This window comes from Mustelus asterias, chromosome 9, assembly GCF_964213995.1.
Source record: "Mustelus asterias chromosome 9, sMusAst1.hap1.1, whole genome shotgun sequence".
Classification (NCBI taxonomy): Eukaryota; Metazoa; Chordata; class Chondrichthyes; order Carcharhiniformes; family Triakidae; genus Mustelus; species Mustelus asterias.
Genome location: NC_135809.1, coordinates 113663869 through 113686532, shown reverse-complemented (window position 1 = coordinate 113686532; position 22664 = coordinate 113663869). Strand labels below are relative to the sequence as shown.

Sequence of the window (22664 nt, the reverse complement as noted above, 5' to 3'; positions counted from 1 at the left end):
TCGACCCACCAGCCACATGTTTAAAGTTTATTTATTAGTGTCACAAGTAGGCTTACATTAACACTGCAATGAAGTTACTGTGAAAATCCCCTAGTCGCCACACACTGGCGCCTGTTCAGATACACGAGGGAGAATTTAGCATGGCCAATGCACCGAACCAGCACGTCTTTTAGATTGTGGGAGGAAACCAGAGGAAACCCACGGAGACATGGAGAGAACATGCAAACTCCACTCAGACAGTGACCCAAGCCAGGAATTGAACCTGGGTCCCTGGCGCTGTGAGGCAGCAGTGCTAACCACTGTGCCACCGTGCCACCGTTGACCCACAGGCCAAGAGGCTAGCATGGCAAACTCACGACTATCGAGTCAGAATAGTGGAAGCATTTCCACTAAAAGCACCCAGCTACCAGAAGGGTCGAGTCAAGCACAAAGGCACAGGACCCAAGGTTGAGCTTGCGCAGATAATACCAGCCGATGCAGTCAATGATTCCCTTCCCCATAACCAGGACCATAAACAACCTGAAACCAGACACACTGGACAGGTCATGACTGATGCATGCAGCTTTTCATAGAATTATAGAATCCCTACAGTGCAGAAGGAGGCCATTCGGCCCACCGAGTCTGCACCGACACTCTGACAGAGTTTCTTACCCAGGTCCTCTCCCCACCCTATCCCCGTAACCCCACACATTTACAGTGGCAAATCCATCTAACCTACACAACCTTGGAAACGAAGGGACATGACCGATCCACCTAACCTACACATCTTTAGACTGGTGATCGTTTTAGGTTCCTCCCTCCATTTCACCTCTTCATTTTCACATTTCTTAGGATGTTTTCCAAGTCTTCTACAGTGAAGGCAGAGGCAAAGTATTTGTTCAATGCCTCTGCCATTTCCTTGTTTTCCATTATCATTTTCCAGGATCGTTCTCGAGAGGACTATTTAAATACTTAGAAATTCGAAATAGAAGCTATTTCCTCTGCTGAGGGGAAATCCAGAACAAGGTAGCATATCCTTAAAAATAGAGCTAGGTCATTCAGCAATGTCAGGAAGCACTTCTTCAGACAGGATAGTGAAAAATTTGGAACTCCCTCTCCAAAAATCTGTTGTGACAAGACAGCAATTAAAAACTTTAAAACGAGGATCAATAAAGTTTTATCTTTAATTCTTTTATCTCTTGCCTCTTAAAAAAAAATCACAGCTGAATGTATTAAGGGTTACGAGAGAAAAGGCAGGTTGATGGAGTTAAGATACAGATCAGACATGATATAATTGAATGGTGGAACAGCTAAAGGGGCTGTATATGCCTTTAACTCCTGCTTCTGTGATAAAATGGTCCCAGATGGGCAAACTGTGGAAAGTCTACCAGTGCTCTCTGCTTGTATGCGGCAAGACTTTAGTTGGAATACATTGCAGACACAGGTGCCAACGATTAAAAGCTCCTCTTGCTGCACTGAGTGGCCAGAGATTGTGACTAGCTTTGCAAATTGCTTAGGTTCACAGTACGCACTCGGTGTCCAACTCTGTCTATATGTTAACGTGAACTTAGTGGAACATTATTTTTCTATTTGAATAGAGCCATGATTGCACTTTTTAGTTCTGGTGATCCAAGAATATTGATGAAAACAAAACAATTAACTGAATTCATTTTTGGGATGTGGACATCTCGGCCAATTAGGGATAGGCTTGAGAAGTTTTTTTTTAAATTCATTCATGGGACATGAGCGTCGCTGGCCGGCCAGCATTTATTGCCCATCCCCAGTTGCCCTTGAAACTAAGTGGCTAGCCCAGCCATTTCAGAGGACAGTTGAAAGTCAACCACGTTGGTGGTGTTAGTAAGCCACCTTCTTGAATGCAACTGAGGCTTATTAGCCCATTTCAAGAGGTTAAAGGTACATAATATTACTGTGATATGGTTATATTCTGTAGCATAAAGGCCAGAATGGTTCCAAATGGTAGATTTCCTTCCCTAAAGGACATTAATGAACCAGATGGGTTTTAAAATCCAGTACTTTGATGGTCACAATTACTGAGATTAGCTTTTATTCCAAATCTATTTAACAAATTGAATTCAAATTCCTTAGCTGCCATAATGTGATCTATGATGTGGTGATGTTGGTGTTGGACTATGGTGGGCACAGTAAGAAGTCTCACAACACCAGGTTAAAGTCCAACAGGTTTATTTAGAATCACGAGCTTTTATAGCGCAGCTCCTTCATCAGGTGAGTGGTGAAATAAACCTGTTGGACTTTAATCTGGTGTTGTGAGAATTCTTATAGTGGGATCTGAATTCAGAAAAATTACCACAATGCTACTATACCCAGGTTGACAGTACAAATCTTGAACCCCGCCAATGGCCACTTGTACAAATGCTTCTTCAAATCTCAAGGTATAACTCCTAATATTAACTGCTCGAGAAGATTCAGAACAAAGAACAAAGAACAGTACAGCACAGGAAACAGGCCCTTTGGCCCTCCAAGCCTGTGTCGCTCATTGGTCCAACGAGACCATTCGTTTGTATCCCTCCATTCCCAGACTGCTCATGTGACTTTCCAAGTAAGTCTTAAACGATGTCAGCGTGTCTGCCTCCACCACCCTACTTGGCAGCGCATTCCAGGCCCCCACCACTCTCTGTGTAAAAAACGTCCCTCTGATATCTGAGTTATACCTCACCCCTCTCACCTTGAGCCCGTGACCCCTCATGATCGTCACCTCTGACCTGGGAAAAAGCTTCCCACTGTTCACCCTATCTATACCCTTCATAATTGTGTACACCTCTATTAGGCCTCCCCTCATTCTCCGTCTTTCCAGGGAGAACAAGCCCAGTTTACCCAATCTCTCCTCATAGCCAAGACCCTCCATACCAGGCAACATCCTGGTAAACCTTCTCTGCACTCTCTGTAAAGCCTCCACGTCCTTCTGGTAATGCGGCGACCAGAACTGGACGCAATACTCCAAATGTGTCCTAACCAGCATTCTATACAGCTGCAACATCAGACTCCAGCTTTTATACTCTATACTCCGTCCTATAAAGGCAAGCATACCATATGACTTCTTCACCACCTTCTCCACCTGTGCTGCCACCTTCAAGAATTTGTGGACTTGCACACCTAGGTCCCTCTGTGTTTCTATACTCTTGATGGCGCCAGAAGGTTGTGGGTTCATGCCCTGCTTTTGGGCACAATAATCGAAAGCTGACATTTCCAGTGGCATACGGAGGGATCACTGCACTCAGTTAAGTTGTTAAACCAAGCGCCCATTTACCTTCTCAGATGGAACAAAGTGATCTCATGGTGCTAGTTTGAAGAGAAGGGAAGTTCTCTCTCGTGTCCTGTCAAAATTTTGCCCTTAACCTACGTCACAAAGTAAGTCACAGTTGCATTGCTGTTTATGGGAGTTTGTTGTGCTCAATCTAATTGCTATTTGTCCTTCATTACAAAGTGACTACGCATCAAAAGCACCTCATTGGCAGTAAAGCGGTTTGGGATGGTCTGAGATTATGAAAGGTGCTACAGAAATACAGATGATTCCATTTTCTACGTGAGCTACACCTGATTTCAAACATGCTTATCAAAGAATTCTTCCCATTCTTAACGTAGATATTCATGCAAAAGAAAATAATTCACTTGATATTCTCAGACTGCCTAAAAATTTGTTAGAGGTCAAGGGTCACACCTTGGCAGTAAGTGCTAGAGGTCAAGGGTCACACCTTGGCAGTAAGTGCAACTGTACACAATTCACTCTACCAGAATGCAGAATAGTAGTGGACACTTGAACCATATTCAGATCCCAAAACTAATTTTACGTCAATATAAAATATGTGCACAATCTGAGTGAACACTCCTAGAGACAGAGTATTTATTTTTATAGATCCTTTTTTGTTGTATTCCTGCTAATCGAATCAACAAAGGCACCTATTCCACTGCTAGCCTGTACAGCACATTGAGCTGCTCTGCTGAATAGGACACACTAGATAATGTAATTAAATAGTAAGGAATGAAATATCCCGCTGATATGGAGTTTTGCCATGTTTGCAATAGTCCACATACAACTGTAAAAAGTATCTCAGTGTAAAAACTACCTTTGTGATCACAATCATTAGTACACTGGCAACACAGAACAATTTAGAGCGACTGTGATGTCGTCAGTGCTAATGTGGAGAACACAAGTAAAATAGAGGACAGATGGACAGACAGTACATTTGAGGTCATTGGTTCAAGTCCCATTCCAGAAAATGGAGCATAAAAATCCAAGCTAAGCAAATGTCCAGTGTCAGGGGTGTTATCTTTCAAATGACACATTGAACCATTGAACCTTCTCAGGCTGACGCAAAGATTCCATGGCACTTTTTCAAGGAAGAGCAGGGGAGATCTCCCTGGCGTCCTGAGCCAAGATTTATCCCTCAACCAACTAGGAACAAATTATCTGGTCAGTATCATATTGTTTGTGGGATCTTGCTTTCTGTAATTCGGCTTGCACATTTCCTATATTATTTCATCAGCTGTAATGCAAGTCCAGATGTCCTGAGGCCAAGAAATAGACTATATAAATGCATCTTGGTGAAAAGCCAATGACCTGAAACATTTACCCCATTTCTCTCCACAGACAGCAGTGCCTAAGCCGCTGAGCACTTCCAACATTTTTTTCTTTTTGTTGTACTGTAATCAGCCCAAGTTTCTTTCTTACAAAAAAGCATTAAAACCTACCTCTTTGACGAAGCAAGGCTTTTGATCACATCCAAATGTCTCTTCTTTAGTTTGGTATCAATATCTGTTTAATTGTGCTCCTACCTGGAGATGCTTTACTACACTAAAGATGCTATGTAGATGCAAGTTGCATTGTGTCATCCAACTAAGTGAGAGGTCCACCAGCTACTTCACAACACGAGGCAGGCTGTCACAACACTGTTCCAACCGTGACCCAATATTTTCAGTGAAGCTGCCTTGTAACTAGTTTGATCATATAACCCAACACCATTCAGCATGGTCGTCTGAATACATTTTGGCACCAACAGTGATTTTGCTCAAAGCATTAGCGCGTTTCACCCCACCAAACAGAGTGCATAGAACGGTGTCACCAAGCATGCATTATTGAAAATCACATACGCAGACGACCTCAAGTCTTAGACCTACACTGAGCCTTGCTAACTATTATATCTTGTATATATTAATTGATACACATCAATGATTCAGATTCAAATTTATCCAGGCTTAATTTGTGAAATATTGTCAAAGCTCCTCTGGAATCTTAAATCACAGGTAAAATCTTTCCACTTTTCTGTCACACATCCCCCATAAGGAGTTTCTGCAGTAATTGAGCAGTAATTTCAATTAAGCAGGTTCGGCAAAGACAGGACTTCAAGTGAGATGGAATGTGCGGCGGGGAGGGTGGAACACAACCAAATATGCCAGGGACGGTGGAAGCCCCCATTAGTGGGCCAGCCCACAGCATCAGAGAACACTCAAGATCAAGACATTTATTTTCAGCTCTGACTTTGCCGCAAGCCCTTCAATAACCTATTTAGCAAATAGAACCAATATCAATTGCAGCACCTTGGTTGCAGATTTCCCACACAATTTTATAAAGTTTGTTTGCAGAAACCTGCCTTTGCGACTGATTTCAACGAGTTGTTCTGCAACTGTAGCAAGTATAAAATCTTGTCTAATGTTTAACCCTGCATTTAACCGCATAATACGAGAAAGGGGTGCAAAGCATTTCAGGGCCTTGGGAAGTCCCAATTAATCACTTTTCAATCAATAACGACTTGCATTTACATGGTGCATTTCACAACCAGATGTCTCAAACGCTATAGAGTTGTTGTAATATGGGAAAAAATAACAGTTAATTCACGCTCAGCGAACTCCCACAAAAAGGAATGTGATAATGACCAGCTGGCCATTATTCAAGTGTTGTTGTTTCAGGGATAAATATTGGCCAGGACACCAGGGATAATTCCCCTGCTCATCTTCCACATAGTGCCACTGGATATTTTACATCCACCCAAGTAGGGAGGCGGAGCCTCAGTTTAATGTCTCATCCCAAAGGCAGGACCTCCAGTAGTGCAGCACTCCCTCAGTACAGCACTGGAGCATCAGGGTTGCTTTTGTGCTCGAGCCTCGGAATCTTGCAATTCAGAAGGAAAAACAGTACCAAATGAGCCATGGCTGACAATACATTTGATGTGTAGTCATTGGTATGATACAGGAAATATGACAGCCCATTTGTACGCAGCATGCTCCTACAAACAGCAATGTAATAATGACCAGGTAATCTGTTTTAGTGTTGTTGATTAAGAGGTAGGTATTGGCCAGAGCACCAGGGAGGAACTTCTCTGATCTTCTTCAAAATAGGGCCATAGGATTTTTCATGTCCTCCTGAGAGGGCAGTGGGTAGCTTAGCTTAATGTATAATTTGAAAGATGGTATCTCCAACATGGCAACACTCTCTCGATACTACATTGGATGGACAGCCTTGATTTTTCTCAAATCCTGGAGTGGGACTTCAATCCGCAACCATAGAAACATATAAAATAGGAATAGGTCATCCGGCCCTTCGAGCCGATTCTGTCATTGAATATCATGACTGATCCTCTATTTCAACACCATACTCCAGCACTCGCCCCATATCCATTCATGTCTTTAGAGTCTAGATACCTATCTATTCCCTTAAATATATTCAGTGCCTTGGTCTCCACAGCCTTCTGTGGTAGAGAATTCTACAGGTTCACCACCATCTGAGTGAACAGATTTCTCATCTCAGTCCTAAATGGTCTATCCTATATTCTGAGACTGTGACCATTGTTCTAGAGATCTTCCAGCCAGTGGAAATTATATACAGTCTGTCCAGCTCCGTCAAAATTTTATATGTTTCAATTAAATCTTCTCGTTCTTTTAAATTTCAGTGAATCCTGGCCCAGTCGACCCAACGTCTCCTCAGACGACAATCCTGTCATCACAGGAATCAGTCTGGTTAACCTTCACTACACTCTTCTATGGCAAGTGTATCCTTTCTTAGATAAGGACACCAAAATTGCACACAATACTCAAGGTGTGGTCTCACCAAGGCTCTGTACAGCTGCAGTAAGACATTCTTGCTCCTGTACTCAAGTCCCCTTGCAATGAAGGCCAACATATAATTTACCTTCCTGTTTGAGTCATAGCCTCAAAATAAGGGGGGGGGGGGCAGCTTTAGGACTGAGTTGAAGAACTTCTTCACCCAAAGGATTGTGAATCTGTGGAATTCCCTGCCCAGTGAAGCAGTTGAGGCTACCTCATTGAATGTTTTTAAGGCAAAGATAGACAGATTTTTGAACAGTAAAGGAATTAAAGGTTATGGTGAGGGTGGGCAAGTGGAGCTCAGTCCACAAAAAGATCAGCCATGATCTTACTGAATGGCAGAGTAGGCGCGAAGGGCCAGATGGCCTACTCCTGCTCCTAGTTCTTATGTTGCCTACTTGCTTTCAGTGACAGATGTACTAGGACACCCAAATCCCTTCTAACTTCAACATTCCCCATTCTATCACCATTTAAATAATGCTCTGCCATTCTGTTTCTCTAGCCATAGTGGATAACTTCATGTTTATCAACATTATATTGCCACATATTTGCTCACTCACTCAACTTGTTTCGATCACCTTGAAGCCTCTTAACATCCTCCTCACCACTTACCTTCCCCCTCAAGTTTTGTGTCATCAGCAAACTTGGAGATGTTACATATGATTCCTCATCCAAATCATTGATGCATATTGTGAATAGCTGGGCTCACACATTGATCCCTGCGGAACCCCCCTCGTCACTGCCTGGCACCTCAAAAAAGATCCATTTATTACTACTGTTTCCTGTCTGCTAACCAATTCTCAATCCATGCCAATATATTGCTCCCAATCCCATGCACTTTAATTCTGCACACTAACCTCTTCCATGGGACTTTATGAAAAGCTTTCTGAAAATCCAAATACACCACATCCACTGGTTATCTATTCTACTATCTCGGTGCTCAAGAAAATTCAATAGGTTTGTCAGACATAGAACATAAGAGCTAGGAGCAGGAATAGGCAATTTAGCCACTTGCGCCTGCTCCAACACAATTTCACTTTCATAAATCCATGACTCAGCAGCAAGAGTACATGACGTGGAAGACATGATTTAATACAAGGCATCCTTTACTTTATGCCGTACATTTACTTCACCACTTTAATAAACGTTTAGAAATTATTTTTTAAAGGATATTAATCACACTTTGGATGTCACACATCAACGTCTGCCAACATTGTACATATTGCCATTATAAATTCTTACATCCACATTAACAAGACCATCTATGTAAACCTGTCACGTTGTAATTACACCCTCTGAATAGTGATGCCGCTGCAGCACCCTTTTGCAAGAGGAAGGATAGGTAAACTAACATTGGGCAGTTTCTTCATGAATGTGGACAGAAGAGTTTTGATGTTAAGCTGACAGGAATTGCGTGCAGACAAGAATGCACATATATGCAAATCGATTCAATCAATTAACTAAAATTATCTGATAAAAACACCTTAAAAAATAGTAAATCCCTACCTTGCTGTGACACTTACATTGTTTGGTTCAAATTATTGCATAACTCAATTTCTTAGTCATTTTAAAGTATTTAAGAATAGTAAGCCACTCACTTCTTGCTTTTATTTTCTGACCTAGCCATGGAATTTATCAGCAACTGTGAACTTACAAAAGGGACAGTTACATTCTAATTCACCCACTCCTGTTTCCAGCAATTAAAGTTTGTGACCCTAAAATTATTTAAATTTATCCTCAGCTCTGCCTTACACAGAATAACATTGTGTCAAACATGGTGTCACACTCCGTTCCTTTTATAAAAAATAAAAAAAGCTTAACATAATAATGTCACAGGTGATCCACTAATGGAAGAAAACATACCAGTTCAGGCTATTATTTGGCATGAACATAATTTGGGACAACGAATTCAAGTTCAAGTTTATTTATTAGTGTCACAAGTAGGCTTACGTTAACACTGCAATGAAGTTAGTGAAAATTAGCAAAGATACTCCAAAATTGTTAATATTTATTTGACAGCAAAGCTACTGAAAATCATGAGCCACGAAGAATTTTTGTCCTTCTTCACAAAAGTAACAATAACTGATGTAGTTCTGAAAGCATGCTCCTTATATCTGAATCTATAGCATGTAACTGAAAAATAGATAATGTTTCAGGTCTGTAATGAAAGCCCACAGACGTGGAACATTAATTCTTTAATTAATTCCCGAACAGGCGCCAGAGTGCAGTGACTAGGGGATTTTCACAGTAACTTCATTGCAGTGTTAATGTAAGCCTACTTGTGATACTAATAAATAAACTTTTTTTCCTCCAGGCACTGCCTGACTTACTGTGTATTTCCATTATCTTTTTGTTTCTATTTCGGATTTCCAGCATCTGCAGTATTTTGCTTTTGAAAAATAGATTTTATAAATAGTTGACACAAACATAATCCACTGAGTATTAATCAGGTCTTAATTGCACCAAATAGAACTACTGTAATTGAACAGTGAAAAATATCCTTTAAGCTACACTCAAAACTTTGCAGATACAGACTCTGAGATACATACAGTTGTAACATGTTTTCTCTCAATGTTATTGTTGGAGAATCAGTAAAGCTAACTTGCCCATCTTTCTGATGAGACTTTAAACAGAGGCCCCACCCTCCTACTGTCTCAGATGGACATAAAAGATTCCATGGCACAGATCAAAGAGCAGAGGAATTCTCCCGGTGTCCTGATCAATATTTATCCTTCAAAGAGTATTACTAAGAACTCATGATCAGCACATTGTTGTTTTGAGAACTTGAAGAGTGAAAATTGGCTGCCATGTTCCAACATTCCAACCATAAATACACTTCATTGGCTGGAAGGTGCTTTGGAGAGTACAGTGGAAATGAAAGTTCTTTCCTTGTGGAGTTGACTATCAATATGCCAACAACAAACCTCACTTAGAAGGTCTAACAGCCTTTCAAATACTTTTGGGCATTGCTGACAGAATGGATTAGCACACTTCCTTCACGACTAGCATCTGGATTTGAACTGCACGGTCACTAAAGGAATGAAAGTAACTTCACTGAAAGAGTCATCAATAATTGAAAATGGCCTTGGCATTTTCGACCCAGTTCTGAATAATTAGTCATTATCCATCAGCGCTGAGCCACCTACAATCTAGCCCGGGCCTAGCACATTCACTCCAAGTGACGACAGGACTGATTCTTTATGGATGGAAAAAGTTGCCACTTTTGAGTTCCAAGGAAACCTATCCCCACTCACCTTGTGCAGACAGTTGCAAAGATGAAAACATACCTCCGGAGTGATTCAGACTATTTCAGCAGTGGAAGTCAAGGATCTCCAACAAGTTAACTGGAAATAGCTGCAATAAAACCTCAACAGCCGAGTGCAAAGATCACTGGTTTCTGTTTAACCACTGCTCCCCCATGACCTTCAAGTGTTTATTTTAAGCACAAAACACAATGCAAAATATTAAAACAAGCGTCAACGCCTATGAGAGTTCAAAAATTGAGATTCTACAGCATTCAGTTGTTGTGTCTGCAATCACTTCAGAACATACAGAAAGTACAATTCTGAAAAACAGAATTGCATTCCATCAGCTGTGTCCCAAGAATGAACTACACCAATCTCTCAAACTTCAAAAACAAAAAAAAGCATGAAACACTCAGGAGGTCAGTCAGCATCGAGAGAGAACAAATAAGTTACTATGCCAGGATTAACCTTTCTTTAAAACCAGATTTATTTTTATTACAGATGAACAAGCATTTAAAAAGGAACAGAGCATCTGGAAGAGGGAAAGGAATCAAAACACACAAAGGAGCAGGACATAAAGACAGTTTAAATACAAGAGATGGCTTAATAGAGCTGGAGTTAATATCAAACAATAAAAAGTACGATGTAAGGAATGGAAGGAATTGAATAAATGCAGAGGGTATTTAAGCAGCTGAGGCTGTGGTGGGTTGAGAGTAGGTGTGATGCATGTCTGTAATGGAAGCAGGAAAAGCTGGCAAACTGGAATGGAATTCAGCAGCCTCGAAGAAAAAAGTAGACAACATCAAGAATGCAAGGCTTTCTGATTTGAGGGTCCGCACACGATGATGCCACTAGCTCCCACCCACTCAAAACATCAGCCAAAGGGCATTGGTGAGACAACATCTGGAGTACTGTGTATATTACTGCTCTCTTTGTTCAAGGAATGACATAAATGCATTGGAAGTAGTTCAGAGAAAGTTTACTAAGCTAATACCTGGATTGAGCAGGTTGTCTTATGAGGAAAGATTGCCCGGTCAAGGCTTGTATCTGCTAGATTTAAAAGAGACAGACAGACAACTTGATTGAAACATACAATAATCCGAGGGGTCTTGAAAGGATCGACATGGACAGGACATTTCCTCTTGTGGGAAGATCTTGTACTTGGGGTTTAAAAATAAGGGGTTGCCCATTTAGGACAGATGAGGATTTGTTTTTCCCCCCCGAGGGTTGTGTGTCTTATTTCTCAAAAGGCAGTGGAAACAGAGTCTTTGAATATTTTTAAGGAAGAGGTAGAAAGATTCTCCACAAGCAGAGGGAGTGAAAGGTTAATCGGGGATAGGCAGGAATGTGGGGCTGAGGTTACAAACAGATCAGCCATGATCTGCTAAAGTCTGGTGTTACTAAAATACTGGTTCTTTCAACCCCGCTTCTCCAACATAGTTCTATTGTTTAAACGTGTCACCCTGATATGTGCTCTCAAAGGCGCCAGACAGCTGTACATAATGTCAGAATTTGTAAGAATTCTGTTCTCGGCACGGTATTCATTGAATCTGAAGAATCAGCAACAGAAATAGTCAACTCCTGAGATCATGCTGTTAATTTAAATGAACATATGACTGTCTCAGATAAAGACAATGTTTGCAGTTAGACAAACTGGAGACCCAAATATTTTTGTTCAAGCTAAGTGTTCACTTTTGAAAGTGGAGTCTTTGAATGACAACATTTAAGTCAAATTGTTAATTTTGTCAAAGCTGTATGCAAACACACATTCAGTCATTGGTGGCTCAAATCCTGCACAGCATCTACATCGCGTCAACTCATGCAAAATAAGCAGAACTGCAACAGTGGCTAAAACTTCAGTTCATTGGGTATTTCTGAATGGCTGCAAGATAAAGATTAGATTTTGGTTCTCTAAATTCTTGCGAGTGTCCAGACAAAGTTAAGCTAACACCTAGAACAAGCAAACATGCAATTTACAGCTACTAGTCACTTCAAAATCAGCTGCGTACATTCGAGTTCCTATCCCCTGCTGATAATGCTGCCCCATATATAAACATGTAGCATGACTTCATTTGCTGGAAGACAAACATCAGCAGCCAGGGAACGTAGCTACTATGCATGTCAGGTTTGCTCAACTGGCAGCAATCTCACAGGTCATGGGCCCCAACAAGAACTTCAGTGCATAGATTTGGCTGATAACTTGGGAGGCTATCCTCCAAACAACCTGGTACGCCGAGACCCTATTTTTCAGCTGGATGTTCAAGAACCCCGTGACACTGCAAAGAACATTCAAGTTCTTCTGGTAGACCAGTCAATATTTCTTAGCCATCCAACATCATTAGACAAAAACAAATTAAATCATTCTACTGCTGCTGGCTCTCGGCGGCTGCTCAGACAGCTTTTGTCACTAATTGATTGTGTGGAGTGCTTTGGCCCTACCTATCACACAAGCAAGCTCTATATAAACACAAGCTCTTCATTCTCCACCATCAGCATCACTATCCAGTGCTCCTCCTTGTACCAGTGGTGCATTAGCTCCTACTTTCCATAGTTACAGATGGAAGAAAAATAAGTATTTTACATCTAACATACAGTAACACAAAATCACCTGCAACATACAGTATTCTTATATCTACCTGTCTTGGATTATTTACATGCGCAAAGCAACAGAGGCCTAGAGTCTCGTTCCCCATTTGGTGCAGGAGGGTATAAATTCCTGGTAAAGAACCACTGGAAATAGAGTTCCTTCATTATTAAAAAGACAAAAGCAACTGATGAAACTTGGTAGGGTGGCACAGTGGTTAGCACTGCTGCCTCACAGCGCCAGGGACCCGGGTTCGATTCCCAGCTTGGCTCACTGTCTGTACGGAGTCTGCACCTTCTCCCCGTGTGTTTCCTCCAGGTGCTCCGGTTTCTTTCCCCAGTCCGAAAGGCGTGCTGGTTCGGTGCATTGGCTCCCTCAGTGTATCCGAACAGGTGTCGGAGTGTAGCGACTAGGGGATTTTCACAGTAACTTCATTGAAGTGTTAATGTAAGCCTACTTGCGGCACTAATAAATAAACTTTAAACTTCTAAAAGTTAACAATCCATCCATGCCAAACATTTAAAATAAATTGGCAGATAGAATATGAGGATGCTCAAAGTAGCGATGAAGATCTTAAAAGGGAACTGAATAAATATTTTAAAAGAATTGCAGCATTTATGGAGAAAGAACATAAGAGTGGGACTAACTGAACTCCCCCAGTCTGTGGGCTGAATGGCTTCTTCCTGGGTTATATGATTGTGTCAAAAAGCTGTGAGCTACAACACACTGACAAAAGGTCTGTTTACAAAGTTGACTGTACACACAGATCAATAATGGTTCAGATCTCAAAATGAGACAATTATTTGTTACTTATTAACTACAATCCTATGAGACCTCATATCTAGTTGCGTGATTTGCATTATAAGATTGATAAACCTGGTGCATATATCGAAACGGTAAATATTGAACCGACGGCACAGGTGTCAGTCGATATCTGACAGCCCATGCTGTAATCACAAAATTAAAGTTCACAGTTCAAGTCAGATGAACTCCAGGGTAATATCAAATCCAATGGAAGACTCTCCCACAGCAAAAGAGGGGGGAAAGATAATCCATTTGGCCATTTTTTTAAAACAGCAATGCTGTTGTTAGGCCTGATCACACTGAGACAGCACAACAGGACAAACAGCCTAAGCTTTGATCCAGAGCGACAGAAAACTGGATTTAAAATCTGAACATATCTGAAATATCTAAAAGATATTTTCACTATTCTGATTGCACACAAACACAGTTCTATTGTCGAGTTCTGTGTCTTAAACATACTTATAAAATATCAAATTCAACTCATTCCTGAAAGCTGCTTTAACTATTGTGCGTGGTAAATGAAATCTTAAAAACTACACCAAGCATCCATTTCATTAATAGCTGACCATAACAATTTGCTCTGTTTATGTCTCAAGTCTCATTTTTCTCCTTATACTATTGTGGGAACTTGAATCAATGCTGTAATTGAGATATGGGCACTGCTGGCAAGGCTATCCCAAGTATCCCTTACAATGCAGTGGCTGGTGTCCCACTGGTGTGGGACTGGAGATTCCTTCCTAAATTACATCAGTTTGGTTTTTAACAAGATTCCAAAAGCTCCAGGGTCAGTCTCCAAATAGTCTTTTTTAAAGTAACAGCAGTGTGTACTATCTACAAGATGCACTGCAACAATTCACCAAAGATCCTTCGACAGTACCTTCCAAACCCCACGATCACTTCCATCTAGAAGGACAAGGGCAGCAGAGACATGGGAACACCACCACCTGTAAGTTCCCCTCCAAGCCACTCATCATCCTCACTTGGAAATATATTGTTGTTCCTTCGCAGTCGCTGGATCACAATCCTGGAATTCCCTCCCTCACAGCATTGTGGATCAACCCACACATGTGGACTGCAGCGATTCAAGAAGGCAGCTCACCACCACCTTCTCAAGGGCAACTAGGGATGGGCAATAAATGCTGGCCAGCCAGCGACCGTAAGAAGTCTCACAACACCAGGTTAAACTGTTGGAGAACAGATATCCACTCCATCTGACGAAGGGGCAGCGCTCCGAAAGCTTATGGTATTTGCTACCAAATAAACCTGTTGGACTTTAACCTGGTGTTGTGAGACTTCTTACTGTGCTTACCCCAGTCCAACGCCAGCATCTCCACATCATGACAGCCAGCGACCCCCAGGTTCCATGCATTAATAAAAAAAATGAATTCAAATTCTCAATCTAGTATGCAATTTGAACTCCCATTCTCTGGAATATTAATCCAAGGTGTTTACATTTCTAATCTCGTAACATAACAACGATGTGACTATACCAATAAGGGGAGGCAATGGCCTAGCTGTATTGTCGCTAGTCTATTAATTCAGAAACTCAGCTAATATTCTAGGGACCCGGGTTCAAATCCCACCACAGCAGATGGTGGAATTTCAATTCAATAAAAAATATCTGGAATTAAGAGTCTATTGATGACCATGAAACCATCGTCGGAAAAACTCACCTGGTTTACTAATGTCCTTGATGGAACAAAATCTGCCGTCCTTACCTGGTCTGGCCTTAATATGACTCCAGAGTCACAGCAATGTGGTTGACCCTCAACTGCCCTCTGAAATGGCCTAGCAAGCCACTCAGTTTTATCAGTCGCTACAGAGTCAATAAAAAGAAAGGAAACCGGACTGACCACTTGGCATCGACCTAGGCAACCCTGTCAACCCTGAAAGGTCCTCCTTTCTAACATCTGAGGGCTAGTGCCAAAATTGAGAGAGTTGTCTCACAGACTAGTGAAGCAACAGCCTGACAGCCATTATCCCGGAACCATACCTTACAGATAACACCCCAGACACCACCATTACCATCCCTGGATATGTCCTGTCCCACTGGCAGAACAGGCCCTGCACAGTTGGCAGCACAGTGGTGTACGGAAAGGAGGGAGTTGCCCTGGGAGTCCTCAACATTGACTCCGGACCCCATGAAGTCTCATGAAGGCTTTAGGTTAAACATGGGCACGGCAACATCCTATTGGTTACCACATACCGTCTTCCATCGGCCGATGAATCAGTAACCCTCCACATTGAACAACAGTTCGAGGAAGCACTTCGGGTTGCAAGGGCGCAAAATGTAGTCTGGGTGGGGATTTCAATGTGAACCATCAAGAGTGGCTCGGCAGCAGCACTACTGATTGAGCTGGTCGGGTCCTAAAGGATATAACTGCTAGACTGGGTCTGCAGCAGATGGTGAAGGAACCAACAAGAGGGAAAAACATACTTAACATCGTCCTTACCAATCTGCCGGCTGTGGATGCATCTGTCCACGACAGTACTGTTAAGAGTGACCACCAAAATGAAATGTGGAAATGAAGTTTCGCCTTCATATTGAGAATAACCTCCATCATGTTATGTGGTACTATCACCGTACTAAGCGGAACAGACTTCGAACAGATCTAGCAATTCAAGACTGGGCATCCATGAAGCGCTGTGGGCCATCAACAGCAGCAGAATTGTACTCCAGCACAATCTGCAACCTCATGGCCCAGCATATCCCTCACTCGACCATTACCACCAAGCCAGGGGATCAACCCTGGTTCAATGGAGAGTGCAGGAGGGCAGATCAGTGGCAGCACCAGGCATACCTAAAAATGAGGTATCAACCTGGTGACGTTACCAAACAGAACTACTTGCATGCCAAAGCACAAAAAAGAGAGCTAAGCGAACCCGCAACGAACAGATCAGATCCAAGCTCTGCAGTCCTTCCACATCCAGTCATGAACGTTGGTGGACAATTGAACAACTCACTGGAGGAAGTGGCTCCACAAATATCTCCATCCTCAATGATGGAGGATCCCAGCACATAAGTGCAAAAGACAAGGCTAAAGCATTCACAGCAGTCTTCAGCCAGAGGTGCCGAATAGATGATCCATCTTGGCCTCCTCCAGTGGTCCCCAGCATCTTGGATGCCAGTCTCCAGCCAATTCGATTCGCTCAACATGATATCAAGAAACGGTTGCAGGCGCTGGATACCATGAAAGCAATGGGCCCTGACAATATTCCAGCAACAGTACTGAGGGCTTGTGCTCCAGAACTTGCTGTTTCCCTCATCAAGCTCTTTCAGTACAGTTACAACACTGGCATCTACCCAACAATGTAGAATATCGCCCTGGTTATGTCCTGTCCACAAAAGGCAGGACAAATCCAACCCGGCCAATTACTGCCCCATCATTCTACTCATAATCATCAGTAAAGTGATGGAAGGGGGTCATCAACAGTACTCTCAGCAACACTTGCTCAGTAATAACCTGCTTAGTTATGCCCAGTTTGGGTTTCACCTGGATCACTCAGTTCCTGACTTCATTACAGCTTTGGTTCAAACATGTCGCTCCAGTTTCCTCCCACAGTCCAAAGGTGTGCAGGTTAGGTGGATTGGCCATGCTAAATTGCCCCTTAGTGCCAGGGAGACTAGGAGGGTAAATTTGTGGGGTTATGGGGATAGGGCCTGAGTGGGGTTGTCGGTGCAGGCTGGATGGGCCGACTAGCTTCTTTCTGCACTGCAGGGATTCTATGGACAAAAAAAGCTAAATTCCAGAGGTGAGGTGAGAGTGACAGCCCTTGACATCATGGCTGCACTCGACCATGTGTGGCATCAAGGAGCCCTAGCAAAACTGGAATCAATGGACATCAGGGGGCAACCTCTCCACTGGTTGAAGTCTTACCTAGCGCATTAGATGATGATTGTGGAGGGTCAGTCATCTCAGCTCCAGAACATCCCTGCAGGAGTCCCTCAGGGTAGTGCCGAGGCCCAACAAGCTTCAGCTGCTTCTTCAATGACCTTCCCTCCGTCATAAGGTCAGAAGTGGGGATGCTCACTGATGACTGCACAATGTTCAGCACTATTCACAACTCCTCACATACTGAAGAAGTCCACGTTCAAATGCAACAAGATCTGGACAATATCCAGGCTTGGACTGACAAGTGGCAAGTAACATTCACGCCACACAAATGCCAGGCAATGACCATCATCAATAAGAGACACTCTAACCACTGCCCCTTGACATTCAATAGTGTTACCATCACTAAATCCTCCACTGTCAACATCCCTGGGATTATAATTGTAGCCACATAAACGCAGTGGCGACAAGAGCAGGTCAGAGGCTAGGAATACTGCTGCAAGTAACTCACATCCTGACTCCCCAAAGTCCGTCCACCATCTTACAAGGCACAAGTCAGGAGTGTGATGGAATACTCCCCACTTGCCTGGATGGGTGCAGCCCAAACAACACTCAAGAAGTATGACACCACCCAGGACAAAGCAGCCCACTTGATTGGCACCACATCTACAAACATCCACTCCCTCCACCAATCAGTAGCAGCAATGTGTACCACCTACAAGATGCACTGCAACAATTCACCAAAGATCCTTAGACAACACCTTGCAAACCCACGATCACTTCCACCCAGAAGGACAAGGGCAGCAGATACATGGGAACACCACCATCCGCAAGCTCCCGTCCAAGCCACTCACCGTCCTGACTTGGAAATATATCTCTGTTCCTTCACTGTCGCTGGGTCAAAATCCTGGAATTCCCTCCCTAACAGAATTGTGGGTCAACCACAGAACATGGACTCCAGCTTTTCAAGAAGGCAGAACACCAACACCTTCTCAAGGGCAACTAGGGATGGGCAATAAAAGCTGGCCAGCCAGGGACACTCATGTCCCATGAACTGAATAAAAGAACCCATGCAGTCAACTGAAATGCTGAGTTTGCAAATCATTCAAACAATGCTCACAAAATCACCTGCAAGAAACAGTACAGATTTTAATGTTCCAAACCTAAATTGCGTCAGAGATTACATGTGGGTGTGTTGGAAACAACCTGGATTAACAGCATCCCAAAAGTAGGGGGGACGGCGGGGAGGCGGCGGGGGGTCGGGGGCGGCGGGGGGTCTGGGGCGGCGGAGCGGCGGAGCGGCGGGGGGTCTGGGGCGGCGGAGCGGCGGGGGGTCGGGGGCGGGGGAGCGGCGGGGGGTCGGGGGCGGGGGAGCGGCGGGGGGTCGGGGGCGGGGGAGCGGCGGGGGGGCGGCGGGGGGTCGGGGGCGGGGGAGCGGCGGGGGGTCGGGGGCGGTCGGGGGCGGTCGGGGGCGGCGGAGCGGCGGGGGCGGCGGAGCGGCGGGGGGTCGGGGGCGGCGGAGCGGCGGGGGGTCGGGGGCGGCGGGGGGTCGGGGGCGGCGGAGCGGCGGGGGCGGCGGAGCGGCGGGGGGTCGGGGGCGGCGGAGCGTCGGGGGCGGCGGAGCGGCGGGGGGTCGGGGGCGGCGGAGCGGCGGGGGGTCGGGGGCGGCGGAGCGGCGGGGGGTCGGGGGCGGCGGAGCGGCGGGGGGTCGGGGGCGGCGGAGCGGCGGGGGGTCGGGGGCGGCGGGGGGTCGGCGGAGCGGCGGGGGGTCGGGGGCGGCGGGTCAGGGCGGCGGAGCGGCGGGGGGTCGGGGCGGCGGAGCGGCGGGGGGTCGGGGGCGGCGGAGCAGCGGGGGGTCGGGGTCGGGGGCGGCGGAGCGGCGGGGGGTCGGGGGCGGCGGAGCGGCGGGGGGTCGGGGGCGGCGGAGCGACGGGGGGTCGGGGGCGGCGGAGGGTCGGGGGGTCGGAGCGGCGGGGGGTCGGGGGCGGCGGAGCGTCGGGGGGTCGGGGGCGGCGGGGGGTCGGGGGCGGCGGAGCGGCGGGGGGTCTGGGGCGGCGGAGCGGCGGGGGGTCGGGGGCGGCGGAGCGGCGGGGGGTCGGGGGCGGCGGAGCGACGGGGGGTCGGGGGCGGGGGGTCGGGGGGTCGGAGCGGCGGGGGGTCGGGGGCGGCGGAGCGTCGGGGGGTCGGGGGCGGCGGGGGGTCGGAGCGGCGGGGGGTCTGGGGCGGCGGAGCGGCGGGGGGTCTGGGGCGGCGGAGCGGCGGGGGGTCTGGGGCGGCGGGGGGTCTGGGGCGGCGGAGCGGCGGGGGGTCTGGGGCGGCGGAGCGGCGGGGGGTCTGGGGCGGCGGAGCGGCGGGGGGTCTGGGGCGGCGGAGCGGCGGGGGTCTGGGGCGGCGGAGCGGCGGGGGGTCGGGGGCGGCGGGGGGTCGGGGGCGGCGGAGCGGCGGGGGGTCTGGGGCGGCGGAGGGTCTGGGGCGGCGGAGGGTCTGGGGCGGCGGAGGGTCTGGGGCGGCGGAGCGGCGGGGGGTCTGGGGCGGCGGAGCGGCGGGGGGTCTGGGGCGGCGGAGCGGCGGGGGGTCTGGGGCGGCGGAGCGGCGGGGGGTCTGGGGCGGCGGAGCGGCGGGGGGTCTGGGGCGGCGGAGCGGCGGGGGGTCTGGGGCGGCGGAGCGGCGGGGGGTCTGGGGCGGCGGAGCGGCGGGGGGTCGGAGCGGCGGGGGGTCTGGGGCGGCGGAGCGGCGGGGGGTCGGAGCGGCGGGGGGTCTGGGGCGGCGGAGCGGGGGCGGCGGTGCGGCGGGGGCGGCGGAGCGGCCGGGGGCGGCGGAGCGGCGGGGGGTCTGGGGCGGCGGAGCGGCGGGGGGTCTGGGGCGGCGGAGCGGCGGGGGGTCTGGGGCGGCGGAGCGGCGGGGGGTCTGGGGCGGCGGAGCGGCGGGGGGTCTGGGGCGGCGGAGCGGCGGGGGGTCTGGGGCGGCGGAGCGGCGGGGGGTCTGGGGCGGCGGAGCGGCGGGGGCGGCGGAGCGGCGGGGGGTCTGGGGCGGCGGAGCGGCGGGGGGTCTGGGGCGGCGGAGCGGCGGGGGGTCTGGGGCGGCGGAGCGGCGGGGGGTCTGGGGCGGCGGAGCGGCGGGGGGTCGGGGGCGGCGGAGCGGCGGGGGGTCGGGGGCGGCGGAGCGTCGGAGCGGCGGGGGCGGCGGAGCGGCGGGGGGTCTGGGGCGGCGGAGCGGCGGGGGGTCTGGGGCGGCGGAGCGGCGGGGGGTCTGGGGCGGCGGAGCGGCGGGGGGTCTGGGGCGGCGGAGCGGCGGGGGGTCTGGGGCGGCGGAGCGGCGGGGGGTCTGGGGCGGCGGAGCGGCGGGGGGTCTGGGGCGGCGGGGGGTCGGGGCGGCGGAGCGGCGGGGGGTCTGGGGCGGCGGGGGGTCTGGGGGTCGGAGCGGCGGGGGGTCTGGGGGTCGGAGCGGCGGGGGGTCTGGGGGTCCGTGCGGCGGGGGGTCTGGGGGTCGGAGCGGCGGGGGGTCTGGGGGTCGGAGCGGCGGGGGGTCTGGGGGTCGGAGCGGCGGGGGGTCTGGGGGTCGGAGCGGCGGGGGGTCTGGGGGTCGGGGGCGGCGGGGGGTCGGAGCGGCGGGGGGTCGGGGGCGGCGGACCGGCGGGGGCGGCGGAGCGTCGGGGGGTCGGGGGCGGCGGTGCGGCGGGGGGTCGGGGGCGGCGGAGCGGCGGGGGGTCTGGGGCGGCGGGGGGTCTGGGGCGGCGGAGCGGCGGGGGGTCTGGGGCGGCGGGGGGTCTGGGGCGGCGGAGCGGCGGGGGGTCTGGGGCGGCGGAGCGGCGGGGGGTCTGGGGCGGCGGAGCGGCGGGGGGTCTGGGGCGGCGGAGGGTCTGGGGCGGCGGAGCGGCGGGGGGTCTGGGGCGGCGGAGCGGCGGGGGGTCGGGGGCGGCGGAGCGGCGGGGGGTCTGGGGCGGCGGAGCGGCGGGGGGTCTGGGGCGGCGGAGCGGCGGGGGGTCTGGGGCGGCGGAGGGTCTGGGGCGGCGGAGCGGCGGGGGGTCTGGGGCGGCGGAGCGGCGGGGGGTCTGGGGCGGCGGAGCGGCGGGGGGTCTGGGGCGGCGGAGCGGCGGGGGGTCTGGGGCGGCGGAGCGGCGGGGGGTCTGGGGCGGCGGAGCGGCGGGGGGTCTGGGGCGGCGGAGCGGCGGGGGGTCTGGGGCGGCGGAGCGGCGGGGGGTCTGGGGCGGCGGAGCGGCGGGGGGTCGGAGCGGCGGGGGGTCTGGGGCGGCGGAGCGGCGGAGCGGCCGGGGGCGGCGGAGCGGCGGGGGGTCTGGGGCGGCGGAGCGGCGGGGGGTCTGGGGCGGCGGAGCGGCGGGGGGTCTGGGGCGGCGGAGCGGCGGGGGGTCTGGGGCGGCGGAGCGGCGGGGGGTCTGGGGCGGCGGAGCGGCGGGGGCGGCGGAGCGGCGGGGGGTATGGGGCGGCGGAGCGGCGGGGGGTCTGGGGCGGCGGAGCGGCGGGGGGTCTGGGGCGGCGGAGCGGCGGGGGGTCTGGGGCGGCGGAGCGGCGGGGGGTCTGGGGCGGCGGAGCGGCGGGGGGTCGGGGGCGGCGGAGCGGCGGGGGGTCGGGGGCGGCGGAGCGTCGGAGCGGCGGGGGCGGCGGAGGGTCTGGGGCGGCGGAGCGGCGGGGGGTCTGGGGCGGCGGAGCGGCGGGGGGTCTGGGGCGGCGAAGCGGCGGGGGGTCTGGGGCGGCGGAGCAGCGGGGGGTCTGGGGCGGCGGAGCGGCGGGGGGTCTGGGGCGGCGGAGCGGCGGGGGGTCTGGGGCGGCGGGGGGTCTGGGGCGGCGGAGCGGCGGGGGGTCTGGGGCGGCGGGGGGTCTGGGGGTCGGAGCGGCGGGGGGTCTGGGGGTCGGAGCGGCGGGGGGTCTGGGGGTCGGAGCGGCGGGGGGTCTGGGGGTCGGAGCGGCGGGGGGTCTGGGGGTCGGAGCGGCGGGGGGTCTGGGGGTCGGAGCGGCGGGGGGTCTGGGGGTCCGTGCGGCGGGGGGTCTGGGGGTCGGAGCGGCGGGGGGTCTGGGGGTCGGAGCGGCGGGGGGTCTGGGGGTCGGAGCGGCGGGGGGTCTGGGGGTCGGAGCGGCGGGGGGTCTGGGGGTCGGAGCGGCGGGGGGTCTGGGGGTCGGAGCGGCG

At 50.5% G+C, this 22664-nt stretch overlaps 1 protein-coding gene across 7 annotated transcripts in view; it reads right to left on the bottom strand.

Moving 5' to 3' along the window:
- Positions 1 to 22664, bottom strand: part of far1 (fatty acyl CoA reductase 1) — a 108868-nt gene that overhangs the window by 84993 nt on the left and 1211 nt on the right. Inside the window, exon 1 of one of the 7 annotated variants that reach the window (XM_078220904.1) lies at positions 10311 to 10394. The exons of the other annotated variants lie outside the window; for them this stretch is intronic. The gene's annotated coding sequence lies outside the window, so the exon portion shown is untranslated. Of the gene's footprint in view, positions 1 to 10310; positions 10395 to 22664 lie in introns of those variants that run through there. 7 annotated transcript variants of the gene reach the window in all.